We start from the raw sequence: 10,128 nt of genomic DNA, 5'->3' as shown, positions 1-10,128 counted from the left end.
TTCAGCTCTCACTTAACAAGTGAGAACATACAGGATTTGTCTTTCTGTGTCTGAGTTGTTTCACTTAAGGTAATGGCCTGCATTTCATCTATATGGCTGAAAAAGACATGATTTCATTTTTTTTTTTTACATCTCAATAGTATTCCATTGTTTATATACCCCACATATTCTTTATCCAATCTGCCATTGATGCACACTCTAGTTGATTCCATATTTTTGCTACTATAATGGCAATATGTTGGATAAACATATTAGTGCAGGTGTCCTTTTAATGTATTGGTTTCTTTTTCTTTGGGAAGACACCCAAAAGTGGATTATGGTATATGTATACCAGGGAATATTATGCAGCCATTAAAAAGATGGAGGCTTTACCAGGTTTATGTTTACAGGGATGGATCTGGATCATATTCTTCTCAGTAAAATATCTCAAGAATGGACCAAAAACAAACAAACAAACAAAAAAAAAAAACAATGTACTCAATACTATAATGAAATCAATATATAATCACCCACACTTTCATACAAAAGATAAAACACAATTGTGGTCCAGAAAGAAGGAGAGAAGAGGAGGGCGAGGGTAGGGGGTGGGGTGGATAGGTGGCAGGAGGTAATTGGTGGGACCTCACATACTGTGCATATTGCAAGGGTACATGCCAAATAATAGTAAAGTATAAATGTCTAATCACAAAAATTAAATAAGTGAGGTGAACTCTATGTTAACCAGTTTGATGTAAATATTCCAAACGATATATAAAATCAGCACATTGTACCCCATAAATGCAGTAATGTACACAGTTATGATCTAATAAAAAGACAAAGGAACCCCAAAGTGGGATTGCTATATCATACAGTAGTTCTAATTTGGTTCCTTGTGAAATCTCCATACTGTTTTCCATAAAGGTTACAATAATTTTCATTCCCACCAATGGTGTATAAGAGTTCTTTTTACTCTAAATTTTCCCTGGCATGTTAATCTTTTGTCTTTTTTTATTTATTATTATTATTTTTTAATTTTTTTTGCAGTTTTTGACCAGGGCTGGGTTTAAATGGGGGTAACAGTTTTCTGTTGTTGTCAAGTTGTTCGAGTTCCTTGTATATTCTGGATATTTGTTCACTGTCAGATGTATAGTTTGCAAATGTTTTCTTCTATTTTGTAGGTTTTCTGTTAATTAGGTTGATCATTTCTTTTGCTGTGCAGCTTCATCGTTTCATTAAGTCTCACTTTAAAATTTTTGTTTATTGCCTGTGCTTTTGAGGTCTTAATCATGAATTATTTGCCTAGACTAACATCCAGAAAAGTTTTCCCAGGTTTTATTCTCCCATTTTATAATTTCATGTCTCCCATTCAAGTGTTTAATTCATTTATTTTTGTATATGGTGGGGACATAGGTCTAACTTCATTCTTTTCCATATGAGAATTCAATTTTCCTACACCATGTGTTGAAAGAGTGTCAAATATTCCTTAGTGTTTCTTCTTGTCAATTTTGTCAAAGATCAGTTAGCTGTATGTGGCTTAATTTCTGCGTTCACCATGATGTTTCATTGATCTACATGACTATTTTTATATGCACTGTCCCATAGTGTTTTGGCCACTATATCCTTCTAGTATAATTTGAAGTCAGGCAATGTGATGCCTCCAAATTTTTTTCTTTTTGTTGAAGATTGCTTTGTCTTTTCTGTCTTTTTTGGTTCCTTATGAACTTAAGAATTGCTTTTTCTAATTCCATGAACAAGGACATTGATATTTTTATAGGGATTGCTTTGAACATGTAAATTCCTTCAGGCAGTGTGTTCACTTTAACTACTATAGAACCTTTGTAAGTTGACCAGCCAAGGGACTATAGCAAACTGGGCAGCATATAGAGATGGTCAGCATAAGGCACTTGGCCTACTGTACCAGTATGTCCATGTGGTACATGTCCAGTCTATAAAAATTAGGTCAACTTGAGAATTGAAAATGCTGCACTGGCATGGGAAGAAAAGCATGCTCCCTCCTCAGCTCACACATTCACAGCACAATGGCTTGGAAAAGTAGCCAGCCCCTCAGGACACCCCCACCCCATCCCTGGAGGACACTGAACCCCAGGCCAAGGATCATTGCTGACCTAGTGGAAGATGGCCATTTGCACCCCATCAAAGCTGAAAGGCTGGCCTAGAGGCTGCAGGGCCAAGGGCACTTCAGCACAGCTGCCTCAAACACATCAAGATCCAGGAGAGTAACCGGCCACTATGAGGCCATGAACCTTTGCAACCATCCCACACTGTGACAAGAGCCTCCACTCCCCAGTGAGGACCCCTCCCAGCCTCACTTATTTATAAACCAGCAGCAGGCAGTGTGTGGCTGGCCCTTTGTACAGGCAGCCTCAAGGATGTTACTGGATGCACATTCAAGCACCTGGTAGGCGGTTCCTTCCCAGTGACTTGGCGGCAACCTGGGCCAGGCACACTGACATACTCAGACGTGCTCCAGCTCACAGATGGCTGCCTTCAAACTACTCTCCTGTGGGCTGTGGTTCTGTGCCTCTTCCCATGCCTCTGGAGTGCCTGGTCCCAGGGACGTGTTTGCAATTTTTCTACCAGTACTCCAGTGGAAGCTGTAAAACACAAACCCAATGGTGCAACAGTTCTGATTGGTGGTTTTAGTCTGTGTGGAATTCCAGAGAACCTTACTGGAGTAAAAGGACTAGCTGCAGTTAGTAACCATGCAAAGGTTGACAACTTTGGACTTCGATACAAGCAGATAAAATGTATGGTCTACTCCAGTGGGGAGAAAATGCAGAATTGGAATGACAGTACTTATCTGGTGAATTAGAAGTAGAGCTGACACCTCAGCGTGCACTTGCAGGGAAGATTCCTGCAGGTGGGGCTGGGGTTTCTGTATTTAACACCAGCACAAAGTATGGGATCCTGGTATAAGAAGGAGGATTCCAATCAAATACAGAAAAGATTTCAGCATCATCACTGCCAGCAGGTCAAGAGAGGTGAGGGAGTTCAGTGGTCAGTGCTTTACTGTGGAGGAAGCAATTACAGGGGCTTTAGCTTTGGTGAAAGCCTGGAAGGCAGAATGAGCAGGAAATGTAATTTGCAGGAAAATCAGGAGGAATTTCAATTTTCCAATGAGCAAAGCTGCAGCAATAACAGTGGTAGAGGTTGGAGAAATTGTGGATATTGGCACATTTGCTCCAGAAGACATTCATATTCCTCAGATTTAGGTATCTCACCTTATAAAGGGAAAAAACAATGAGAAAATAATTGAGTGTTTATCAATTCACAAAGATGTAAATGGAAAAGCCAAATTTGGGAAACCTGGAGATGATATAAGGGAACGTATCATCGAGTGGGCAGCTCTTGAGTTTGAGGATGGCATGGTCCATATCCAATACAACACGAAGCCAATGAAGATCTAATCAATGCAGGCAGGGAAACAGCTGTTATTCTTTTTTTATTTGTTTATTTTTACATAATATACATGTGTTTATTAGGTTTCCATTTTTTTGCCTTCACAAAATTAAAAAGGCTTAAAATTTAATAACAATAACAATGTTTAAGATAAGGACTAGAAACAAAAACCTCGTAAAGAATGAATGAACATAAATACATTCAGAAAAGAAATCAGACAATTGCTACATCAAAATATTAAGCAATAATGATAATAATGCAAAGAAAGTAACATTCACATTGTCGGATAAGAGTATGTCTATAATAGAATGCTTTGACTCAGATTCAGGATGGAATCATTAGTTAATTTATTATTTTTTTAAGTCTCAAAAAATAGACAACTGATATTTATAAATAAAAGTAAAAGATAATTTCGAAAAACAGATCATGCCAAATCTTATAGATGATAGAAAAAGAAAAAATACTTCAAGATCATTCTACTTGATCTGTGTACACCTGATATTAAAATTGGAGAAAATAGGGCGGCGCCTGTGGCTCAGCGGGTAGGGCGCCGGCCCCATATGCCGAGGGTGGCGGGTTCAAACCCGGCCCCGGCCAAACTGCAACAAAAAAATAGCCGGGCGTTGTGGCGGGCGCCTGTAGTCCCACCTACTTGGGAGGCTGAGTCAAGAGAATCGCCTAAGCCCAAGGATTTGGAGGTTGCTGTGAGCTGTGTGACGCCACGGCACTCTACCGAGGGTGATAAGGTGAGACTCTGTCTCTACAAAAAAAAATAAATAAAATTGGAGAAAATATATTATTATAAGGGGGAAATTACAAACATATGTCACTTATCAATGAGGATGCAATATCCTAAACAGCATATTAACATGTCTTTTTTCTCCAGCCATGAATCATTTGCAATGATTAGAGGGGGAAATGTCAATCTAACAATGATAGGAACAATGCAGGTTTCCAGATAAAGTGACCTGGCTAACTGGACAATTTCTGGGAAGATGATAAAAGGAATGGTGGTGCTATGGATTTAGCATCCAGTGCCAAAACCAAAGTGGTGGTCACCAAAGAGCATTCAGAAAAAGAAAATGTACATAAAAACATGAAGAAATGTACCTTACCACTGACTGGAAAGCAGTGTGTCAACTGCATTATTACTGAAAAGTAATATCACCCAGGTTATCTGTGAATCCATCAAACAATCCAAGAATGCAAGTTCATTGGTCCCAGTGATGTCTTGTTCCTGGAGGAAAGCATCAATCAACTGAAGACCATAATTATTTTAAGGCTTAAATCTGGATTCACACACAAGCTGTGTTCCATGAGGACAAGAAGAAAGGGCTAACTCTGGGCTCTAGGAAGGCCTGACGGGAAGACACACAGAAGAGCACCAGGTATGACTTTTTCACTTTCAGCAAAACTCCTGCAGTGAAACAGATCACAAACTGAAATGTGGACACCTGTCCCAGGCTGGATGTTTTTCATTTTAAACCCTTTGTATTTAAGGTTTCAACTGCTCCAGGCAGCCTAGAGGAAGAAGGCTAAAAACTAGAAAGGTTTACTGTATACTAACGAGCAGTACCTGATTAGTTTTCTTCTAATATTTCAGGCTTTATGCAGCCATTTAAAATTTATTCTCTTAAAAGTACTCGACAGAGGTGGGCAGGAAGATGGCCCACTAGAGGCAAGTTTCCCCAGAGGCTCCTGACCAGAAGGGGAGATTCTGGACAGATTTGGCCTCTGAAACTGAAAGAGGGGAGCTGAGATAGGAAAAAAAATAGACAAGCACACATGATACCAGCTGTGTAAACCTGTGATTCCAAGAAAGAGGTGCTAATGAACAAATTCCAGGTAGAAAGCCTGTTGCCAGGAGAAAAAGAGTCTCCTCCCCAAAGCAGGAGGCATGCTGCATTGTTTTCTCTGCAAGTGAGAAGGGGACAAAAGACCTCTCATTTTACCCCCTGAGTGAGAGTGAGAGCTGCTAAATACTGGGCCTCTTCTTCCTCCAGAGTGGCCCCCCCATAAGCCTAGGCATTATCCTGCTCAGCATGAAAATAAACACTCTCCCTGAAATTCTGAACTTTCATTCCAAGCTTTCCCCCTTGTCTGGCAGTCTGAAGGTCTACCTCCTGCAGAGCTCAGAGTGTGTGGCCATTCCCTTGGTGGTCTGGGCATTCATTATATGGATAGAAGCTGGGAAACAGTGACTTCAGTAGAGGCAGAGAGGAATGGGAAGAGAGGGACATTTGGGAGAAAGAAATGCATGCGACATTGCACTGAGGGCAAGAGCACTAACCTCTTTTCAGACTTTAAGGGTGGAGCCACTGATGCTGGTGCAGAGGTACTGACCCCTGTTAAGACAGAGCCATTACTACCTAATTGGGACTTTATTTATTTTAAATTTTCCCCTTCTTTATTTTTATTAAATCATAACTGTATACATTAATGCATTAATGGGATATAATGTGCTGATTTTATATACAATTTAGAATCCTTACATAAAACTTGTTAACAAAGCCTTCACTTCACTTAATTATTGTGGTAAGACATTTGTACTCTACACTTAATGGGTTTGATATGTACCCTTGCAATATGCATGATAGACGAGGTCTCACTGTTTTACCCTCCCACCCTCCAACCACCCTTTCCCTTCCCCTCCTTCATCCTGGGCTATATTTCTGTTTTGTCTTTCATATGAAAATGTGCGTGATTATAAATTGGTTTCATAATAGTACTGAGTACATTGGATACTTTTTTTTTACATTCTTGAGATGCTTTACTAAGAAGAATATGTTCCAGCTCCATCCATGTAAACATAAAAGGGGTAAAGTCTCCATCTTTTTAAAGGCTGCATAATATTCCAGGATATACAGATACCACAATTTATTAATCCATTCAAAGGCACTTGAGCCTCTTCCATGAGTTGCCAATTATGAATTGAGCCACAATAAACAATCTGATGCAAATATCTTTGTTGTAAAATTACTTTTAGTCTTTTGGATATATACCTAGTAGAGGAACTGCAGGATGGAATTGCAGGTCTCCTTTTAGTTCCTTAAGTGTTCTCCAAACTTCTTTCCAAAAGTAACATATTAGCCTCCATTCCCACCAGCAATGCAGAAGTGTTCCCTTCTTTCCACATCCACACTAACGTGTAGTTTGTTGATTTTGCGATGCGGGCTACTCTTACTGGAGTTAGATGATATCTCAAAGGGGTTTTGATTTTCATTTCTCTGATGATTAAAGATGATGAGCAGATTTTCATGTGTCCGTAGGTCACATGCTTGTCTTCTTCAGAGAAGCTTCTGTTCAATTCTCTTGCCCACAATGAAATGGGATCACTTGTTCTTTTCTTCTTAATAATTTTAAGTTCTTTGTGGATTCTGGTTATTAAGCCTTTGTCAGAAAAATAACCTGCAAATATCTTCTCTCATTCTGAGGGCTGTCTGCTTGCTTTACTTGCTGTGTTCATAGCTGTGCAGAAGCTCAGAGATCAAACTTTCACTCTTCACAGATAATATGATTTTATACCTGGAAAACCCCAGGGACTCAACTGCAAAACTCTTAGAAGTGATCAAGGAATATAACAGTGTCTCAGGATACAAAAACCATGCTCACAAATCAGTAGCTTTTATATATACCAGTAATAGTCAAGCTGAAAAAAACAGTCAAGGACTCTATTCCTTTTACAGTAGTGCCAAAGATGAAATATTTGGGAATTCATAACAAAGGATGTGAAAGATCTCTATAAAGAGAACTATGAAACTCTGAGAAAAGAACTAACTGAAGACATTAACAAATGGAAAAACATACCCCATGCTCATGGCTTGGAAGAATCAACTTTGTTAAAATGTACATTTTATCCAAAGCAATATGCAAATTTAATGCAATCCCTGTTAAAGCACCACTTTCATACGTTAAAGATCTGGAAAAATAGTACCTAATTTTATATGGAATCAGAAAAAAAATCTAATAGCCAAGACACTATTCAGAAATAAAAACAAATCAGGAGGAATCATGCTATCATATTTCAGACTATACTATAAATCTATAGTGATCAAAACAGCATAGTACTGGCACAAAAATGGAGAGGTAGCTATATAGAACAGAATAGAGAACCAAGAAATGAACCCAGATACTATTGTTATTTGATCTTTGATAAGCTTATCAAAAATTTAAATTGGGGCAAAGATTCCCTATTTAACAAATGGTGCTGGTAATTGGCTGGCAACATGTAGAAGACTGAAACTGGATCCACACCTTTCACCATTAACAAAAATTGAATCTTACTAGGTAAAAGATTTTTTTTTTTACCATAACCGTTTATTAAAGTAGATACAGAACACTTCTTTTCTCAAATTTCAATACTGTTTTACATGTTTTCTGTTTGTGAAACAACTCCTATTATGTTTATAACCCCAAATTTCAATTGTTAACAGATTAACTTAATATTCACTTGTCAAACACAGTTGATAATCTTCAGGGGAAAATACATCAAAAGCATATATACAATTATAGAAGTTCTTACTATACATGTAGCATGGAAGATGCATTTTATTGCTTTTTACATATTCTAAAAGACATTCAAATGAAGATAAATAGATTCAAACTGGCTGACAGACTGTTCTGTTGGTTGAGGTCCTTCATTTTATTTTTTGTGATAAGAAAATCCAAAATTATTAACATTGAATTTCTCATCATACATTCATCTAAAAACAGTTAAACTTGTAAAGGAAGATTATAGATTAACTGGTTAATTTAGGTTTTTTATACTGGCTTATTATTAAATTAATTTATTGCTGGGGATATCTGCTAGAGAAGGAAAAATGTATTGGAGAAACTTCTTCCAGTTATTATAATTTGGTAAAGAAACAAAATGAAAACAAAAGAAAAAATAATTGCAAAGCCTTATGATGCTATTTTTTGGACTAGTCTTTTATGTTCAGATGATCGTTTTAAGTGTTTTCATTTTCATAAAGGTAAATACCTGAAAAGAAAGACACATTGTATATGGTTTTTCCCAAAATATAGCTTTTAAAAATATATATATATATCTATAAGCTAAAATTATGCAAAACCAATAAACAAAACACAGTATAGAAAGCGGATGCAGCATATAGATTATAAAATGTCCCCACAGCAGTTGGGGGCTTCCCCCTCCCTTTACCTGTTTCATGATTTTATAATCACACCTAAGTATTATCAAGCCTGAAATAAAGGCACTACTGATAACAGGTAGTGCAAAAAAGCTCAGATATTTCTTTGAATAAAATACTTTTAAATGAGTAGATTAAAATGCAAAATGGCACATTTTTTCAACTCATTCCAGTGTCAAAGCTTAACCAAAAACCTAAATATACAAATGCAGTCTGGAAACATTTTAGTGCAAATACGAAAAGTAACGGCATAATTTAGTTACTTTAAATAAGGTATTGTATGGGTAGGGATTTTTTTTTATGAGGGACAAAGAATGTAATGGCATCTGGTGCAATGTCTTCAAACTTAAGAAAAGAAAATAAGAGGTGAAAACTCACCTACTAATTATTTAATTTATCAATCTAACTTATAAGGGGAGACTAAAGTGTGATTTGTGAAGAACAAAATATTTTCTTAGATTTGTTGATGGCAGCAAAAAATAACATATGAGTTCTCCTGAAGTCTGTACACAGAAGTCAGCATTGCAAGAAGAGAACATTAAACTTGCCGAGGAGCTGGGGAGAAGCAGAGACGAAGTCACAAGTCATCGAAAGCTGGAAGAGGAAAGATCTGTGTTCAATAATCAGTTGTTAGAAATGAAAAAAAGAGAATCCAAGTACATAAAAGATGCAGATGAAGAAAAAGCCTCCTTGCAAAAATCCATCAGTATAACTAGTGCCTTACTCACAGAAAAGGATGCAGAGCTGGAAAAACTGAGAAATGAGGTCACAGTGCTCAGGAGAGAAAACGCCTCTGCCAAGTCCTTGCATTCAGTTGTTCAGTCTCTAGAGCCCGATAAGGTGAAGCTTGAACTCAAGGTAAAGAACTTGGAGCTTCAACTCAAAGAAAACAAGAGGCAGCTCAACAGCTCCTCAGGTAATACTGATACTCAGGCAGAAGAGGATGAAAGAGCCCAGGAGAGTCAGATTGATTTCCTAAATTCAGTAATAGTGGACCTTCAAAGGAAGAATCAAGATCTCAAGATGAAGGTAGAGATGATGTCAGAAGCAGCCCTCAATGGGAATGGGGATGAGCTCAACAATTATGACAGTGATGACCAGGAGAAACAGTCTAAGAAGAAGTCTTGCCTCTTCTGTGACATTTGTGACTGCTTTGAGCTGCATGACACAGAGGATTGTCCTACCCAGACACAGATGTCTGATGACCCTCCCCACTCTACATACCATGGCAGTCAGAGTGAGGAACTCCCGTACTGTGAGATCTGAGAGATGTTTGGCCACTGGGCAGCCAACTGCAATGACCACAAGACCTTCTGATGAAGCCTCAAGTCAAGAACTTGACTTTTTCAGGCGTGTTAGTGTTTAAGCAATTTAACACCAGCATTGTGTGTACAGACTTCAGGAGAACACATATGTTAATTTTTGATGCCATCAACAAATCTAGGTAAAAGATTTAAACGTAAGACATCACACTATAAAGATACTTTGAGAGAGTGCAGGGCAAACCCTTGAAGAAATTCACCTGGCAGTATCCTTTATGAGGGGACCCCTCCAGGCAATTGAAGCAACACCAAAAATA

General features: G+C 38.0%; 2 pseudogenes; both read left to right on the top strand.

The window, feature by feature from the left end:
- Window positions 1-2,477: 2,477 nt before the first annotated feature.
- LOC128579130 (succinyl-CoA:3-ketoacid coenzyme A transferase 1, mitochondrial-like) lies at window positions 2,478-4,825 on the top strand (annotated as a pseudogene).
- A 4,210-nt stretch (window positions 4,826-9,035) lies between these two features.
- On the top strand, window positions 9,036-9,866 carry LOC128579075 (CAP-Gly domain-containing linker protein 1-like; annotated as a pseudogene).
- Window positions 9,867-10,128: the final 262 nt, after the last annotated feature.

This window comes from Nycticebus coucang, chromosome Y, assembly GCF_027406575.1.
Source record: "Nycticebus coucang isolate mNycCou1 chromosome Y, mNycCou1.pri, whole genome shotgun sequence".
Taxonomy (NCBI): Eukaryota; Metazoa; Chordata; class Mammalia; order Primates; family Lorisidae; genus Nycticebus; species Nycticebus coucang.
Note: the sequence above shows the minus strand (reverse complement) of the source record. Positions and strands in the feature narration are given on the sequence as shown.